Source organism: Helianthus annuus, chromosome 14 (assembly GCF_002127325.2).
Source record: "Helianthus annuus cultivar XRQ/B chromosome 14, HanXRQr2.0-SUNRISE, whole genome shotgun sequence".
Classification (NCBI taxonomy): Eukaryota; Viridiplantae; Streptophyta; class Magnoliopsida; order Asterales; family Asteraceae; genus Helianthus; species Helianthus annuus.
This window is the reverse complement of record NC_035446.2, coordinates 112,936,935-112,957,715: the sequence shown is the minus strand read 5'-3', so window position 1 is coordinate 112,957,715 and position 20,781 is coordinate 112,936,935. Positions and strand designations below refer to the sequence as shown.

Sequence of the window (20,781 nt, the reverse complement as noted above, 5' to 3'; positions counted from 1 at the left end):
GAAATGATCTCTACTCTTCCACTGTCCGTCTGAAACAATAAATTGATAGAATTTAACAAATCAGACTAAATATCAAAACAATTTTTATACATTAGCTGTGACTTAAAACGATACCTTCGGAGAATCTTTCATTGGGCTGCATATTTGATTCTTCTTCGGTGTCATTGCATTAAAACCCAGCTGAAAAAATTACAGTTGCTACTATATATTAGAAGACTAAATATTTGGTGCAATTTACAAACAATTAGAAACCATCCACATTTAGATAGCAGTTTATAAATATGCACTATAAAAAAAGGTACCATAGAAGAATCTTTCTCTGGGCTAAACATTTCAATATCAATTTTCTTGGTTGTTCCATTGGAACTCAACTGCAAAAAAGGCTTAGAATTCTTAACATTTCAATCTTCCTGTATGCTTTGCTAACTAATAATTTACATTCCAACTTACTTTCATTGCAGACTCATCGTCTTCATAAATGTCCACGAAGTCATCCGAGATATCCATTGTTGCAGATGTGTTGTTGGATGAATACAGGAAAAGCGAAAAAAAGACAGAAGTTTACACTACCTGAACTTGTATTATATAGCCACCAAAATATGCACTTAAGTGTCCACTACCCCACTAAGTCCCTGAAAATAAGGAACACATTTTAAACCGCATTGCAACCTGCATTTCTGATTGGTGCATCTTGATAAACTGCAGGAAACCGCAAGATCATGGGTGAGAGAGTGCTGAACTGCCGTGAACTGCTGCTTCTAGAAGGAATTTAGAGACTTTATACGGCTGAGATTAAAAGTTGATGACTTTGAACGGCTGTAATTAGCCCAAAAGACGGTTAGCAACAACGGGAACAATATAATATAGAATATCGATTATTGGGACCTTTAAACCAAAAAAATTGCAATTTATTTAATTTGCTTTTAGTTTTTTTTTTATAATTCCTTTTTAATTTTTAATTGGTGCTAAAATTAATTCAATTTTTAAATAATTAAATAATTAACTTAACTTATGCCATTACTCTCGAAGTGTTGTAAGAATCGCTAGGCGCTAGTCGGGCGGTGGGGTACCGACTAGTGATTAATCGGGATTAATAGGGATTAATCGGATCGAGATTTTTATATGTAATTTTTAGTTATATATATACACACACATTTTTATTTGTAGTTTTCTAAAGCAGATATTTTTTAACCACTCATTGACACATTTATTTACGTAATTGGAAGGAATTTATAAGGTTTTGTCGAAATTTGGCCGGCGTGTAGCCAAAATTTGGTCAGAATAGGACCGCCATTGACCGCCTAGTGATTAATCGGCCATTAATCGGTGAACATTAATCGGCGACTAATCGAAGACTAGTCGGGATTTTTACAACCACGTCTTCGATGCTTTGTGTTTCACTTTCATTATTGCTTTTAACGAAATTCTGACTCAGAAATTTATTGTCAAACTTCGGTAGATGTGGCCCTGAGGATAGTGAAAATATATCCACCACTTGAAAGTGGGGAAGTGCTTAAACTCTTGGCTCTAAAGCCTGAAGCGTTCTCTGAAACGAAATCAAATAAAATCAAAAGAAACATAAATTTAGGTAAACATGAATTCTCCTTGATGATTGTTGTACCTCTTCAAGTAACTAAGTAAGTAATGTATTTAACTATTTTAAAGACTTTACAAAGTACGATGTTTATAAATTCCAAGAAATATAATATATAGATCTAAAACTAGAACTAATTTGTTCGGTGTTTTGTTGTGTCTGGGGTGGTACGAGCCAGAGTGGTGACGGTATGTGGTGTTGTTAAATGGGTTGTGGAGGACCGATTTAAGTGGTTTTGCAGCATCATATACCGTCACCACGTTAGCTTGTTAGAAGGAAACGAGGGTGGTTAAAGGGCTGTGAGGTCAGTAAGGGCTTGAAGGTCGATTAAAATTTAAAAGTAGCCGCATCGTGAGGTGGGTTTGGAAGCACCGCTAGACGAGCAATATGGAAAGAACCAGGGAGACAAGCGGGTCTCAGCTGGGTCTAATACAACAATGACCCAAATTTAAGGGGAATTTACCAAATTAGCCAAGAATAAACTTTGACCACCAAATTAGCCATTTGATGCCTCCTTGGAGCAGGGCATCACAGATTCAAATGTGCGGGATGCCTCTTTCAAGACCCCTCATGCCTCTTTAAATATGGAAGTGACACGTGTCTCAATGATTAGGTAGACTCCTCCAATGCCCCTCAGCAGACTCATCCAATGCCTCAGCAGACTCTTCCAATGCCCCTCAGCGGACTCTTCCAATGCCTCAGGTATGAGTTAAAATTTTATGTGGGACCTACCACCCACTTCATCTTCACCACCACCGCCACCACCACCACCACCACCACTTCATCTTCAAGATCCTTCATGAGCTCCAACACATCAATAACTTCATATCCTTGCTCTAAAACACTGTTCTTAAATTCTTTGCGAAGTCAATTTTATGGTGAATAATCTGCATTATGTACGAATCTGAATAAAGTTGCATTATATGCTGCATTCGGTCTATGCAAGAACGTAGTCCCTATAACTTCAGTTTTTATTAATACTATTATTTTCGAATTCAAAGATTAGTAGTATATTTTATGGTGGTGGTGGTGGCGGTGGCGGCGGCGGCGGTGGTGGTGGCGGCGGTGGAGGCGGTGGTGGTGGTGGTGGCGGTGGTGAGGATGAAGTGGGTGGTAGGTCCCACATAAAATTTTAACTCATGCCTGAGGCATTGGAAGAGTCTGTTGAGGGGCATTGGAAGAGTCTGCTGAGGCATTGGATGAGTCTGTTGAGGGGCATTGGAGGAGTCTACCTAATCATTGAGACACGTGTCACTTCCACATTGAAAGAGGCATCCCGTACATTTGAATCCGTGATGCCCTACTCCAAGGGGGCATCAAATGGCTAATTTGGTGGTCAAAGTTTATTCTTGGCTAATTTGATAATTTTCCCCAAATTTAATCTATTCACTCCTTTTTTTCTAACTAAATCCAATTATTTATTGATTCATATGAATTCTTTTACTTAAATCCTTTTAGTTGTTTTGTTTGATTAATTAAACATAATTTTTTTGATGACAAATTTCTTTTATTCATGTCGTCTGTGGGACTTGAACACAAAACCTCCCCCTTCTATGGTGTTTAAAGGTTTTGCCTTTGTCAATGAACCACCACCCTATTGGTATTAATTAAACATAATTAGGTGATATCTTATTCATTTATATCCTTGAAAGAAATGTAAGTTCACATGTAATATAGTTCTTTTGTTTTGAATAAGTTTAATATTTATTTATCAAGCTTCATGAAAATCTGAAATACAAAATTACAATAATCATTTCAATTTTATGTATATTTATTATTATAGTTATTACTATATATTAGTTATTTTTGTTTTTCTTATTGTTTCAATTTTTAATTGTTAAATCATCCGTTTGACCTTTTCCGGTTGTTGCTTTCAGTTTTTTCATTAATTGGTTTAACAGTCGGAGCTTATGAAAAGGAAAGTAAAGCATTGCAGTTACTAAAAATCATTTGGGAGGATATAGCCAAAAAGCCTAGGAGTGAAATTGATAGCATACTAAGCGGTTTGGCTAAACCAGTTGTTGATTCAGATAATTCAGTTGATTCACAAAAAGGTAAAAACTCACATACAAGACCCTACTCTTCCGTAATGTTTAGGCAATATTACGTTTTTAGCTGAGCTCATCCGTCGATATCCTGATCTAAAACAAAAGTTAAATGATAACAATATGAGTATATTCCATATTGCTGTCAAATACGGTCATGAGGGTATCTACAATCTGTTGAACCAGATAGGCGAAACGAAGGTTTACATAACTACTCGTAAAGATGGTGATGGTAATAATATGTTGCACTTGGCTGGAATGAGTACCATGAAAGAGCGACTTGCGGATGTGTCTGGAGCGGCTTTACAAATGCAAAGAGAATTATTATGGTTTAAGGTACATATATTAGTTCATGCGTCTTTTTTCTTTCATGATGATAAGTGGCATATGCTAGATAGTAGGGTATAACTTTTCTAGTTTGTTTGTGTTGTAGGAAGTAAGTGAGGCGGTCCCCTTTTATTATAAGGAACAAAAGAACAATAAGGGTTTCACACCACGTGAGTTATTCTCAAAGGAACACGAAGAACTTGTTAAAGAAGGTGAGAGCATCACCAATAGAGGTGTTTTATGGTGGTGTTTTTTGGTGCTAATGTGGCACCTGCCCAACCAATGAGAGCGTTTCTCTCTCTTGACCCACTCACATACACAAAAAAAACATTATTTCTCTCTTCTCTCTCCTCTCTCCTACATCACACTCACATAACTTTACTCCCTCCATTTTTTCTCATTTTTCCTCACAAACATAACTACACTCTCTCTCCTCCACCTCTACACCCTCTCTCCTCCACCTCACTTTCTCTCTCTTTAAAAACACCAAAAAATATGTCTATTGTGGATGCTCTGAGAAGTGGATGAAAGATACTGCAAGTCATTGTATGGTTGTTGCAACGCTTATTGCCACGATGGTGTTCGCAGCTGCTTTTACAATTCCAGGAGGATATAATCAAACTGATGGTATTCCAGTATTTTATCGAAAGCCAATCTTTATTGACTTTGTAGTGTCAAATGCCATGTCCTTATTCTTATCATCAACATCCATACTCGCATTTTTATCAATCCTCACATCTCGTTTTGCCGAACGTGATTTTGTGGAAACATTACCCATAAAGCTCATGTTAGGTATATCAACTCTTTTCCTCTCTATAACAGCCATGATGATCAGTTTTAGCGTCAGCTTCTTTATACTATACAATAAAGAAATGAAATGGATACCTATCTTGCTTAGTGTGTTTGCTCTCGTGCCAGTCCTCCTATATGTTGTGTTGCAATATCTTGTGTTAGTCAATGTAATTCGCTCAACATATGGTTCAAAGTACCTCTTTGAGCCCAAGAAACAAATTCTTTTTGTAAATCATAGGGTCTAACCATTGTAACTTATGTGTATTAATAAAAAAATTTAAGCATTACGAAAAGTAACTTCCATTTTCACCATTCTTGCCATGTTATTTTTTCATTATTTTTAGTGTATTATAATTACTTTTAAGCATATATTGTTATTTATTACAACATTTAAGATACGATATTTTATAAAATTTCAAGATGTTGTGACGTTTTATTTTTATCTACGTTATGATATAAATTAAAGTCAAAACCGAGTTGTGAATAGTAATACACAAGTAATCCAAGCACAAACATACATATCATCAAAGTTGTCTCGCGGTTTAGCTTTTTTATCTATTAAGATGTCGTTTTACTCCTTTTGTTATTTAATATATATATATATATATATATAGGCTAATTATAAGGAGAAAACCCACTCCAGTTGACTAAACCCAAGAAACCCAATTGTGTGGACAGGAAGTAGGCACGTGCTTTTTGTAAGAGATTGGCTTGAGGGCATATTGGGAAATTTGCACTAGACAAGACAATAAATGCACCACTTGACATTTGATAGAAACATTGACACACACTTCTCTCTCTCTTTCGACACACACTTCTATCTCTCTTTCTCTCTCTCTGGATAACCATTTCTAGATCTAAGATCTTCATAACTAACCACCAATATTCTTCTTCTTATCAAAATCATTCATAATCAACCACCAAAACTATAGATCTACAAGTGTAACAACCTGCCAACCTGGTGATGGTCGATGATCGATGTTGAAGATGATGTGATGGCGGTTCCAGATCCGGTTGAAGATGATCGAAATCATCTTCCAGATCCGGTTGAAGATGATCGATTTTGAAGATGATGTGATGGCGGTTCGATTTTGAAGATGACCCAAAAGATGATCGATGTTTAAACATGATGTTCCAGATCTAGAAGATCCTCCAGGTCCATAAGTATGTTTGTTTTTTTTTTCCAGACTTGCAATTTTTTTGCGTTTTGTAGTTCTTCATTTTTTTTTGTATTTTGTAGATCTGCAACTTTTTCCTGGATATGTTGTTGTTTTTTTTGTTTTTCTTGATCTAAATCCAAAAGATGATTTAGTTCAAAATATCATCATCCAGATGCTCCAACTTTTTTCTGGATATGTTTTTTTTTTTTGTTCAAGAAGATGAATGTTTTTAATTTCTTGATTTATCAATTTTTTGTGTAAATTTTGTTCAAGAAAAAATGCATGTTATATTTTTCCGTGTCACATAAATAATGTACATTTACATAAAATAAAGTGAATTGTTACACTTTTTCAGATTATTGTAAAAATAAAGTGTGTTGTTACATGCAACTTTTTTCTGGATATTTTTTTTGTTCAAGAATATGAATATTTTTAATTTCTTGATTGATCATTTTTTTGTGTTAAATTTGTTCAAGAAAAAATGCATGTTACATTTTTCCGTGTCACATAAATAATGTACGTTTACATAAAATAAAGTGCATTGTTACACTTTTTTAGATTATTGTAAAAATAAGTGTGTTGTTACATTTTTTATGTTACAAAATGATAATCAGTTTCAGAGTTAACTAGGATCATACCAGGTCTTTTGAGGAACATCAACAACCTGCAAGTTGAACTGTTTACCCGTGAGCAAGAAATTCGGAAGAAGAAGAGGGTTATATGGTTACTGATATTAGCGTTAGTGATTGGCAGCTTACTTGTTAGCATTGTTTGTTGTGATTGGCAGCTTACTTGTGATTACTTGTTAGCATTGTATGTTAATGACATTTTCGGTAGTATGTACTTGTTGATGTTTGGTTGAATATGAGAATTTTCTATGTTATGAATTTTTTGGTTTTGTTTTTAACATGTTACATTTTTCCCCTGAGATTTATGTAGACTTTTGCTGTGTTGAATCTGAGAATTTTATATGTTATGGATTTTTTGGTTTTGTTTTTACCATGTTACATTTTATTTTTGCCTCAGATTTTTGTACAGTTTTGCTGTATCCGTGTTACATTTTTTTTTTCACTGAGATTTTTGTACATTTTTGCTCTATGTGTGTTTGATCATGTGCTTTTGTTGATGGTTGCTTGAATATCTTTTTTTATGACAACGTTGTATATTAATTAAGAAAATTAGTATATAGAAAAATAATTCACCATTTTGACGAGCATTTTCGGAAATTTTCTTTATACCAACAAATTAATAATAATAAATGACTGTTATTAATGACAATAAATGTGGTGATTGTAGTTAGCAAGATTGAGTTAATAAAAAAAATAATCACAACATAAAAAGAATTTTGAGAGATGAAGGATGATGGGATGAAGAGAGGGAGAGAGAGAGACAGAGAGAGAGAGAAATTGTTAAAAAATGGATGTAATAATGATCATGCAGACAACTATTCTTCCAAGAAGAAAATTGTCACACATTATTCCCATTTTACCCCTTATGTGTACTATTACTGATTAGAATATTAAAAAGTAATATATATTACACTAAAAGACATCACAACCATCCATCTTTTTTAATCAATGGTAAATCTTGAGTTTTCAGGGTTTAGTCAACTGGACTGGGTTTTCGATTTATCCTTGCCCTATATATATATATATATATATATATATATATATATATATAGGGTAAGGATAGTGTAAAAAGGGTCTAAAGTGTGAGAAGTGTATTATAACACTATATATATTACTATATAACACCATATAAACACCGTATAACAATATGTAACACCATATAATACCATATAACACTATGTAACACTATATAACATTATATAACAAATATAACACTATACATCTATCATAGACATGCTATCAGACAACCTATAGTGTTATATTTGTTATATAATGATATATAGTGTTACATAGTGTTATATGGTATTATATGGTGTTACATATTGTTATACGGTGTTTATATGGTGTTATATAGTATTATATATAGTGTTATAATACACTTCTCACACTTTGAGCACTTTTTACAGGATCATCTACCTATATATATATATATAGAGAGTAGGGTTCCTACGGAAAGTGTGTTTTTCCTAGAAAGTCTAGGAAGCGATCTGGTCCATCGAATTGGTGTGTTTAATGGTTGAGATTAAATCAATGGCAATCTTGTAATATTTAACTAAATTTAATAGATTATTTTAAATGATCAGGGGTAAAATCGTCATAACAGTGTTTTAAAACAATCAAAAATAACCGTCAACACATCACATCTCCTTAATACACGCGAATTTCCCTCTCTCTCACTTTCTCTCTCTAAACCCCCAACGAAATCAGTAAAAAATCATACCAAAAACACCTAGAATCATGGATGAAGATAAGAGATTTTCAAACTTCTATATACGTAAGATCAAACGGACATTGTGTTCTGTGTTTTAGAAGGCGATTAGGGTTCAATATTGTTCTAAATTGAAGTGTTTTATGTTTGCAGGTAAGAGATTCAAAAAAAAGGTGGATTTGAACAAGATGGATTCTAGCAAAATCGAAGTCGCTGAAAGTGAAAACACAGTCGCCGGGAGCAAAGTTGTAGTAGCGAGAACCGTAGGTATGTGTTATAAATTAACAAATGTGTGTATGATTTCCGTTTGTTGGGGATGACTGTGTTTTTTCATTGGTTGTTTTTGGTTATGTGTGTTATGGTATGGCTATGTAGGTTTTATAGAGTATCAATTTGTGTGTGGGAGTTGTGTGTTAAAATTTTTTTGTGTTAATGAGTTTGCCCCAAATGTGTTTTATGGGTGTGTTTTAAACAGGTGTGTTTTAAGGTCAGGTTGTTAGAGGGTTTTCCCTGAACAATGTGTTTTATGTACAGTTTTTGAACAAATGTCTTTTATGGGCACGTTTTAACATGTTGTGTTTTAAGGATAGGTTATTAATGGGTTTTCCATAAGCTGTGTTTGTTAATGGCGTTTTATTTGAAATGTGTTTTAAATAGATGTGTTTTAAGGTCAGTTTGGTAGTGGGTTTTCCCTGAAGAAACATGTTTTATGTACAGTTTTTGAACAGATGTCTTTTATGGGCACGTTTTAACATGTTGTGTTTTAAGGTTATGTTATTAATGGGTTATCCATAAACTGTGTTTGTTAATGGGTTTTTTTTTTTTTTTGAAATGTGTTTTAAACAGATGTGTTTTAAGGTTAGTTTGTTAGTGGGTTTTCCCTGGACAAATGTGTTTTATGTACAGTTTTTGAACAAATGTCTTTTACGGGCACGTTTTAACATGTTGTGTTTTAAGGTTAGGTTATTAATGGGTTTCCATATACTGTGATTGTTAATGGCTTTTTAAATCCTAAACAAGTGTTTTAAGTTAAGGGTGGGAATTGTGTTTTATAAATCCTAAACAAGTGTTTTCAGTCAAACGGAGAAAGAGTGAGAGAATAAAAGGAAAATGGCTTTCAAGGGTACCTGGAAACCCACCTGACAAGCCAATTATACTGGATGAATCAGACACAGAAGAAGCATCACCTTTACAAGGTGCGGTTAGTTGTGGCAGTTAAGGGTGGGGGGGGTAACTTATATGGCTATCTGTCTGATCGGTTGTGTTTTTTTGTTACTAACAGTTGAACGTGTTAACAAAACTACAAAAACGGTAGACAACAAAGTAGACTGCACACAACAACCGCCTGCCGGCACCCTTCTGTCTGATATTGCACATCTATTTCCGAACGTAATGGATAAAAATGACGTTTTACAGTCGGAACCCAACGAAAATCGTGAAATGCCCATATTCAAGTTAATTGAACAAACGTGAAACCATATGTTTGATGATTTAAAACACAAATGCATAATACTAACACCTTTTATGGGCTTTAAATCACCCGACGCAAGCAAAAAGGGTAACGATACCGGTAAGAAAAGGAAGGACAAAAAGGGTGGAATCAAACCGAAAGAAAAGAAAGCTGCGGTTATACAAACAGTCAAGACGACTAAAGAAGCAGCACACGGTAAATTTAAAATTATGAACTAAATTTCAGATACTGAAAAGACTGACTTGCTGATCGGCTTCGTATGTTGGTGTTTTGTCAGGTTCCACAATAGAAGATTCTGATGATGATTTTGACAACCCACCTTGGAAAAAAACGAGGTCGGGTGCTGGCCCACAAGTTGTTGAGAAAACACAACGACCCGCAGATGCTAGATCAATCAAAGACTCTAAAACACGCAAGAGGCCAACAACGGTCAAGAATTACATACCACTTTCTGATGGGAAACTAACTTTGCGATTGGCTCTTAAGCACATGGGGGAGTTGATGAAATCTTTGAACGAAAATCAACGGGGGGCTGTCAGAAACATAGGTTTCGGGTCAATACTTAGCTTTCGAATGGGTCAGATTCCCTCAACTCTGAGTTGGTGGTTGGTAAATAACTACGACACTAAAACACGGGTCTTGAATTGCGGTAGCCACCACATTCAAATAACAGAGGCATTGGTGCACGATGTGTTCGGAGTACCAAGAGGGAATGAAGAAATAAAGGAAGTAGAGAGAGCAAGGGCTGATTTCCACGAGGTTGTGGTAGAATGGAAAGGACAATTCAAAAGCGCTCCTGCACGCTTGACGCCTGTTCAATTCAAAACATACATGCAGGGGCAACAAGCGAGCGGGAGGATCTTTGTGTTGAACTTTTTGGTGTTCTACAACACACTGCTCGGAGAGACAACTACGAATTCATCAATTAATATGAAGTTTTTACCAGCCTTGCAATGCGGGAAGGATATCAGAAGTTTTAACTGGTGTGAGTACATGATCAGGTGTCTGGATCGAATGGTGGAAACATGGACACCAAAGGAGCCCTTCCTTGGACCAATGCCATTGCTAGTGGTATGTTCTAAATACATATATAAATTTCCAAGTCACACACTATGAATATGCTTTAAAACACATCTGTTTGCTGGTAAAACACATTAATATTGTTTCAAAATATAGTAATGCACCAGTATACTCACAACATATTGTGAAAACCATTATGTATATAAAAACCATCAACACACATTCGAAGTGTAGTTAAACAGCATTATAGGTGATAAACACAATCTGATGTATATAAGAACTTTAAAACACATCTGACATCAGTTTTGTTATTGGTTTTTTACAGGCTGCGTTGATACGTGACCAAAAGATATACAAAGAAGGTGAGCCAAGAGCAACTTATCTCATCGAAGATATCACTGATGATGATATCGAGGCAGTCAGCATAAAGTTGGACTCGGTCAGATTTGATCAAATCTTAGTGGATGCATAACCGGAACAAAGGTATCCATTTGCAAAAGAGTGTGATGAAGAAATTGAAGCAAAAGAAGTGAAAACAAAAAAGAAAGATGAACCCAAGACTGAAAAACACATTAGCAAATGTGTTCCGGCAAAAAGGAAAAAATCTGTTGTGAAGCCGGCCGGTAAAACGCATGGAAAACCTCCGGTCTCACCGGTACCGAAAAAAAACAAATTGAAAAGGAGCTGGCGAAAACCGATGAGGCTGGGAAGAAGAAAACTGATGTTGAAAGTGGCCCGGAAAATGCGCGTGTTGTCGAAGAAATCCCGGTTAATGCGGGTTTCCATACAGATTTTGCAGAATGCATGAATGAAGAAGTTGGCCCGGAAAGAGTGCCTTTTGTGGATACATCCGATATAGAAAAATACTACAGAGAAACAGGCGAGTGGGGGCAAACACAACAAAGTCAGCCGGGAATTACCTCACCTATGGTATCTCAATATGGATCGACACAAGCGACACAAAGCGACGAGGTAATCTTTTAATTTTCCAATTAATTATACTTAAACATAAACAGAAATAAATTTTTTTGATATGTGGCAAAATTAACACCTTAAAACACAATCAGAATACCAAAAAACAGAATTTGGCATTAGTAAAAACACACTGCTGATTGGTAAAACACAATAATGATGAAAAAAATATAAAAAAACAAAAAATGATTGGTAGATATCATTTTCAAAATGGTAGAACACTTTAAGAGTAGTAAAACACATTGAAGCTTGGAAAATAGCACACTGAACATTTGATACACACATTCTGATTGCTAAAACACAATGCTGGTAGGTAAAACACAATAAACATTGAAAATAAAAAAGAAACACAAATAATGATTAGCAAAACACATTTTAACACTGGTAAAAACACATTGCATATTGGGAAAATAAGACAATGATAAAGTGTGTATGATGTAATTCAGGTACATGCGAGAATGTTGGAAGTGTTCTTGAATCAATTCGACGAATGTGTAAAAAGGATAAACGACACTTTTAAAGAAGGCTTCCAATTGTACCCACAAAGTGAGAAAACAAAAGATATACACACATTGTGGACTGATAAGCTGAAAAAGGTCGGATCGACGTGTACGACAACTGCACAACCACAAACTCCTGCGGATAGAACACCGGAAAAAGAGGCAAATAAGGAGAATTTGGATATGTCACAGTTGTCGCAGTGGACACCTTCATTGGTAGAAGAGGTATGTAAGACGGTTGACAAGACAACCACACAGACGACTCAGCTTGCAGTAATTGAGCAGCCCGCACAGAAGACTCAGGTTGAAGAAATGGAGCAGACCGCACTCGCCGTCACACCGATCTCCCAAAAAACACAGGAGGAATATGAATATACGATTAGACGTGGGCAGCTTATACACGATTTGGACCTTGGAAAGCGGAAAGTAAGACCGGAAAGACAAACAGAGTTGACCGATGCTCTAAGGTCTCCTTACGTGAAGCGGGCAGTAGAGATTAAGGCAAAGCTTGAAAACGTTGAGCTCTCCGTCAGCTCATACATGTTCTCAGCCTGGGGTTCGATGTGGTATGTTATAAAAATGCACTTTAAAATAAGAATGTTTCTACAAAAATATTTTCACACAATATTTGAAACTGATTCTGATGAATATATTATAACACATTTATTAAAATACATTTGTATACATTAGGGATGTTGTGTTTAGAACTAAGAGAGGAGTGTCGGTGATGAGATCTCCGCTCGAATCATTATTGCCGGGAATCGAGGTGCACATATTGGTAATAAGCGCATGGGCGGATTTGTTGAATTATGAAGAAAAATTCAAGCAAAAGGGGAGCATCGCACGCCTGTTCTGTTCAGTAAATATGTTGGTAAGGCTGATCATAATGGAATTGAAATTTAAGTTGACAACTTTAGTAATATTGTTTAACGCGATCACTTTAAAATGCAGAATGAAGACGACTACATTAAAAATGCAAAATCAAGGGCAAAAACATTCGCAGACAACATGGAACCGGTTTTAGTTTCAGCTGATGTGAAAAAGATACCTGAACAGTCGATCATCTTTTTACCAGTCTTACACGACGCTCATTTCTGTTGTGTATGTTTTAATTTAAGGGACATGAAGGTAGAAGTTTTGTACAACAGCGCTAAGGATATCTCAATGCAAGCGAAATACAAAAAACGGCCGGAAAAATTGGTACGCCCCTCTATATATAAACTACAAATGTCCTTTGTTATAGAAATGCATGCCATTTGATTACACCTTTGTTATAACACAAAATAACAAACTGCAAAAAAATGTTTAAAATAGTTCATAAAGATGTATAAAGTTTGATGTTAAAACACAATTGATACTAAAATGATATTAACTCAAAACCCACTTCAACAGAATTATAAAAGTCTTATGTTAAAACACAGTTGATAAATGAATGATACGTTATCAGCACTAATAATACTTTAAAACACAGTGTAATATGACAAAACATAATATCATAGAATATTAACTTAAAACACACTACATCAAAATTTTAAAATTTGTTGTTAAAACACATTGATACTGAATGCTACGTTGTCAACACTATTAATACTTTAATACACATGTGTTTTAAACAGATGTGTTTCCTAAACAATGTGTTTTAATGAATTCAGTTTAAAACCCAATCTGATTAAAACTGTTTAAAATAAACTCACTTAAAACACACTGAGTCAGAACTTTAAAATAATCCCTTTGTTAATTACGTTGTGCATTTTAATGAATTCAGTTTAAAACACAATCTGATTAAAACTGTTTATCATGCAGCGTGATGCTTTATCAGTGTACTTGGAAAAAAATGGGCATCCAGCGGGCGGGGTGATCGATAAAGTTGAGCCGGTACAATTGGAGATGCCATGGCATACAAAAAATAATGTAATCGATTGTGGCGTCTTCCTGATGCGCCATATGGAAACATACAAGGGCGTATCTGGAAAAGGTTGGGAATGCGGATTCTCAAACGAGTGCACTGATGCGGGTGAGATTTCATACAAGCAGTGCAAAGAAATTGATGATCTGAGGCGTAAGTACATCACGAAGATGCTCCTAAGTGAAGGAAACGAGTACAGAGGTTTCGTTAAAGCTGAGGTTGCTAGATATAACAAGTTGTCGGCCGATGAAAAAAAAGAGGCTAGAAGCAAAAGCCTATGACGCAATCCTTGCAAGATTGGATAACTAACTTAAAATGGCATGTTCTCGAAAAAAACTTCGTTGGCGGTAGTTTGTTGAAGTATTGTGCACTGATGTTCTAAAAAAACAGTTTTACCATTTTGTTCAGTTAGAATATGTAGTTTGAACCTCTTTAACCTTATGAATTTATGACGATATTGTTACTTTGTTTCGATCTACATCAGACATACAGTTGTATGACCTCTTAAAACACAGCCTATATACTTCGTGCAAATACTGTGATCTGGTAACCAACCTATCTATTTCATCAAGTATCTATATTACCAAAAACAAAGTTAAAACACTTTAATATCAATACAAAACTAAACTGTATACCAAAACCTGCATGCTAATAAAGTAATAACCATGGGATAAAACAAAATAATGGACAATAAAACACACCGTATATTCAAGTATAAAAAACATTGACTTCAGCTTCGAATATATGTGAAAACACATTACATATAACAGGCTGATGGATTCTAAGGAACTTAAACCACATTAGCTGTTAAAACACATTACTTATAAAAGGCTGATGGTTTCTCTGGAACATAGTTAATACTTAAAACACAGTAGAAAAAACTGTGAACTGGAAACCAACCTATCTATTTCATCAGCACTTTATAGTTTAAACACATTTAAAACACTTTTTTTACAAAGTAAACTATATGCCAAAACCACGAACAAATCAATAATCCTATAAGACACAGAGGGCTATTAAAAAAACAAACTTAACACTAAAACACAAAGCAACAAATATCATAAAATGTCGAATCCAATAAGTCTTAAAATCAACAAAAACAAATCCAAAACAAACATAAGAGAAAAATAAAACAGAAAATTGAATAGTTCAGCAACAGACTTAAAATATTGATGACTAAAGATCCTACTCTGCCATGTCCTCATCATCCATATCTGCATCGTTTCCAGATGTGTAAAACACATCATCATCATCGTTCGATCCAGGACCATCACCTTCAACAACCATAGCAGCATCTCCTTCGCGAATTGTATCTTCATTACCTCCAGCATTCCGCGAAGCACCTGCCTCAGGCACAGCCACGGTGTATTTCCAGCACGTTACTCTGTTATGACCGTATTTTTTACATAATGAACATTGACGACGTTTACTCCCAGACTGACTTATGGCTCGCTCCTTTTGAGATTTAAGGCGTTTATGAGAACCACAACCCTTGAACCTGTTACCAACTGGAACACGGATAGTGGTCGTGCTCTCTGGAGCAACTCCTAGCAGTTCAGCAAATCGATTACGTCGTGTTTTGGGAGGTGCATTTATTTGAGCTTCATCAGCGACTGACATAAACTGCTTGATATGATCACAAAAATCAGACAACTTATCAAATTTTGAAATCAACTTGTTCACAACATACTCAGTTGCGTGACTAATCTCACGAACACAACGGTTAACCTCCTCACTACGATCTGGATCTCCACCATTCGTAAGAATGGACCCGGGGAACTATTTGGAACAGCTTCACGCGTCCAACGCCTCAATATATATTGTTTCGGAAACTCCCTTATATCAAGAATCCGTAACATGCAAAAAATGTGACTACACAACAATCCAAACTGCTCAAACCTGTTGCAGATACACTTAACAGTAACATCCTCCTCGCGTATCATAACCTGTAACATTTAATATCCATAAAACACGGTTCATATAAAAAATGAATACTGAAAAAAAAGGGTACACATGTGACACTTCGGACTTTCCCGGGAAACCTTTTTAATGTAACTTACGTGTATATGTGTGTTTAAATGAGAAATTATGAATTGCTTGTTATTACGTGTTGGGTGTATATGTGTACGTATAGGTATATATATATATATATATATATATATGTGTGTGTGCGTGTTATATATAGGAGCCGAAACCCGACTCGAGACCATGCCCGGTCTCGAGTGAACAATAGCACTTGGGCCGGTTAAGGCCTTGTAGCCGAAAAACCCAACCCGGAACCCCCCTAGCCCAACTCGGTACATTATATAAACCAACCCTCCCCTCCCTTAACCATTTTTACAAATCTCACAACACTCTCACACTCTCCTCTCATCTCTCTCACTAAAACCCTAAAACCCTCAAAGAATCACCTTCCTCTCCTTTCCTTCTCCTTCTCGGATCCGACCAACAAGAGCACCCTTTGGATTAGCTTGGAATCATCACTCGAAGGCTCCAATCCATCACCAACTTGAACACCTTTGTGTCACTCTTGAACCGGTTAGTGATGATGATGTTGTTTATATTTGCTTGTTACTAAATGATGCTTGATTATTGTTGTTGTTGTTGTTCTTGCTAGACAAAATAGAGTGTTTTTCCGGTTGTTATGATGTTTGGTTAGATCGGTTATATGTTTCGGACTAAGTGCTAGCTATGTGATTCATGTTACTAATAAGAGGATATGTTATATTGTTTAGGTTGAATGGTCTTCTTTGTTTATTGTCCGATTGATATTAAGGGCTCGGGTCGGGGACTTTATGCATGATTTTGGGTTATAAATGATGAATGTGGTTTTGAATATTGTTTGAACATTGTTTGAATAAATGAAGAACATGTATGTAGATGTTATGAACATTCAAATATTATGGTTTTTGATCTGTTTTGTGCACATTATAGACAAACAGACATGTTAGTGGATATAGTACACAATTTACATGAAATTGCAATTCTATTGGTTAGTACAGTTTGCAGGTTCTAGAAGGTCTTCATGTGCACGTAATCACGGTTGCGAGTCGGAACCCTTGGTTGCGACTCGAGACCACAGCAGGATTTGTCGAGACCTCCCGGTTGCGAGTCGTAATCACCGCGTATCGAGTCCGGTTGCGAGTCGTAACCACTGTTGCCTTGTCGGAACCGCTAGTTGCGAGTCGTAACCACTGGTTGCGACTCGTAACCCAAAACGTGATGAACCGAGACCTCGGTTGCGAGTCGCAACCTTGGTTGCGAGTCACCCTTGTCTCGACTGGGCTGTTATTGGGCCAAAGAACTTGTTGGATTATCTGTTAACTGGACTGCTTGTGTAACTGTTACTGTTTAGGCCCAATACCCCAACGGTTTGTGTATTGCATGTTATACGTGACTGCTTTGTGTATTGCCATACGTGTTCGCTATGTGTTTACTTGTACCCGACTTGACCCATACTTGGTAACCATGTTAGGACGTGGTGACCAACATACTTAACCAAGTAACGTATCATACCGAGCAACCCAAGGTGAGTTCACAACTTAAAAGCATGCGTCCCGGTGGTTTGGGACACGAGACTAAAACAACCCTATCCCCTTGTAAAGGGGATACCGTCTACATTCCTTCCCTAGTTATTGGGAACAAACTTACTTTATCTTCCCTTGTATTGGGAAACCTTTGTAGTTAATTACTGTTTATACGGAATGCAACCAACGGCACTAAACGCAACTCTATCACTCAAGTCCCTACTACATAATACCGATTAGTCGCCGGTGCCAGGCGAACGGGTTATTAGTTGATAGCGCTATTTAGGTCTTACCAGCCTCACACCGTGCCATGGTATGGGATCGGTCGTGAACTAATGTACTCAGGCATCCGTCAATGATGATAGAACATTGACATCGGGGCATCCTGCGGAAACGCAAACGGTTACCTAGTGTTCGGTATTGGAGAAACGGTTTAGTCGCTAACTTTTGGGGTAGCTCCCCATGGCATGTATAAACGGATAAATTAACTGGCGAAACAAGTTTTTGGTAATTAAAACTGGACAACAAGTGAACTCACTCAGCATTATTGTTGACCCCTTACTGCATGCTTTGCAGGTGGCCAGTGACTGGAGCAGCGGCTTGGGATGTGTAGTGGTCGTCTGCCCGTGTGTTGGGCATTTATCATGCTTACCTTATGAACATTGTTTAAAACTGTTTATTTATGCTTCCGCTACTTATTACTGTTTAAACTTGAAACCTTAAACTCTGAACTTGATATTTGCTAATCTTATGGTTAGTAAGTATTACTTTTGTTATCAACTTAATTAGTCAGTATAATTGGTGGCTGGATCCTGGTCAGTCACGCCCTCGAAGCGGGTGTTATCCGCAGGTGGATTTTGGGGGTGTGACAGATTGGTATCAGAGCCATTGGTTATAGTGAACTTGGTTTTAAAAAGGGGAAAAATCTTTTTGAGAAAAACCAGACTATAACCCGTGACTCGTGACGACACTACACTCCAAGTGCAAGGCTCGACTTATCTGACCTCATAGCTCGGACCCATATTTACTTGCTTAATTGTCTTATGCTTTCCGCTTTACTATACGTACTAGTTTGCCTGATTAGATAGATACACCTTCTCTCTTCTATCTCATTCTCGCTATGTTACGACATCACACTCATACTATGTTTTCTGGTTATGAAGACAATGAGTGGACGCGGACGAGGAAACGTCAACATGACTCAGGCTCAGTTCACAAACCTGCTCAACACTGTGGCTGCAGCTTTCGCAGCTCACCCTATAGGTAAACTCGATGTTTTAGGATGTTTAGATCCTACCGCCACATCGTCTTTTCGCCTCTAAACCTATTTCGCTTCACTCCTCACAACAGGTCAGCCTGCACCTGTGCAACCACGTGTCTGTACCTTCAAGACCTTCATGGATTGCAAGCCTCTTCCGTTCAGTGGCACTGAGGGTGCCATAGGTCTTCTACACTGGATCGAGAAGGTCGAAGCTGTCTTCGCTGTCTGCGAGTGTCCCCCTGCTAATTGGGTGAAGTTTGCTACTGGTACTCTTGAGGGAAGCGCACTTTCATGGTGGAAAGCGCAAATTCAAATGCTTGGTTTGGAGACTGCTAACGCTACTGCGTGGGAAGATTTCAAGGACATGATCAAGGAAGAGTACTGTCACAGGGATGACATCCACAAACTCGAGGACGAGTACTATGAACTCAAGATGGTTGGGTCAGAGATTGAGACCTACACCAAACTGTCCAACGACTACGCTGCTCTTTGTCCAAACTTGTCCCGACCCATGTACCGAAGGATCGAATTGTATATCAAGGGCTTAGTCCCAGAGATCAGGAGCCACGTAACCTCGGCCAACCTCCCTGCCATACAGCCCGTGGTTCGTCTTGCCCACAAACTCACCAACCAGGCAGTGGAGGAGGGCAGGTTGCCCAAAAGGATCAGTGCTGCGGAAGGAACTTCTAGTGATGGCAAACGAAAGTGGGATGGAAATCAGGGCAAGGATGCTAACCCTACTCAAGCCCCAGCTCAGCAAAGGAAAACTGACAACAACAAAGGCACTCAGCAACAGGGTGGCTACCGGGGAAACTACCCTAAGTGCAACAAGTGTAACAGGCACCACAATGGGGCATGCAACAAGGGTCAGTGTCAGCGATGCCACAAGATGGGGCACGAAGCAAAGGATTGTAGAAGTCAGTTCCCGGCAAGACAGAGTCAGCAACAACCCCAACAGCAACAGCAGCAGGGAAACAATAGAGCATGTTTTAAATGTGGGGCAACAGGGCACATGCGAAAGGATTGCCCTGAACTGAATCAGAATCGCAACAACAATCAGGGAGCTGGGAACACTGAGCAGAACAACAATGCTGGGAATGCAAGGGGAAGAGCTTTCGTGATTGGAGCTGGCGAAGCAAGGAACGATCCCAACGTCGTGGCGGGTAAGTTCCTACTTGATGATCGTTATGTTTCTGTGTTATTTGATTCCGGTGCCGATGCCAGTTATGTATCCCTTCGCATTAGTAAGAAACTTAAGCACTCGCCCGCATTATTAAGTTCTAAGCACATCGTCGAGATAGCTAATGGTAAGAACATCGAGGCCACGCATGTGATCCACGACTGCACGCTAGAATTGTCTGGCCATACGTTTAGTATCGATCTTTTCCCTGTTAAACTTGGAAGCTTCGACGTCGTCATTGGTATGGATTGGTTATCCAAACATCGCGCTGAGATCCTCTGTCAAGAGAAAGCAGTTCGTATACCTCGTCGTTCTGGTCAGCCCCTCATCGTTCAAGGCAACAAAGGTGGAGAAGTCACAGGCATTATCTCGCTTTTAAAAGCCCAGAAGTGTCTGCAAAAAGGGCACACCGCTATCCTAGCACTTGTCACCGACACCCACGATAAGGAAAAGAGGATTGAAGATTTTCCTGTAGTACGCGACTATCCCGAGGTATTTCCTGAAGAACTACCTGGACTCCCTCCCCACCGTCAGGTCGAATTCCAAATCGAGCTAGCTCCCGGAGCCGCACCCATAGCTCGTGCACCGTACCGTCTAGCCCCTGCAGAACTGAAGGAACTCTCTACGCAACTACAAGAACTATTGGATAAAGGATTTATCCGTCCTAGTTCATCACCCTGGGGAGCCCC

At 37.6% G+C, this 20,781-nt stretch overlaps 1 long non-coding RNA gene across 1 annotated transcript; it reads left to right on the top strand.

Annotated features, from left to right (window-relative positions):
- The first annotated feature begins 5,536 nt into the window (after positions 1-5,536).
- Positions 5,537-6,955, top strand: LOC110905766. The gene is made up of 2 exons (XR_002573399.2): positions 5,537-5,922; positions 6,533-6,955. It is a non-coding gene; the product is annotated as an uncharacterized LOC110905766 (long non-coding RNA).
- Positions 6,956-20,781: the final 13,826 nt, after the last annotated feature.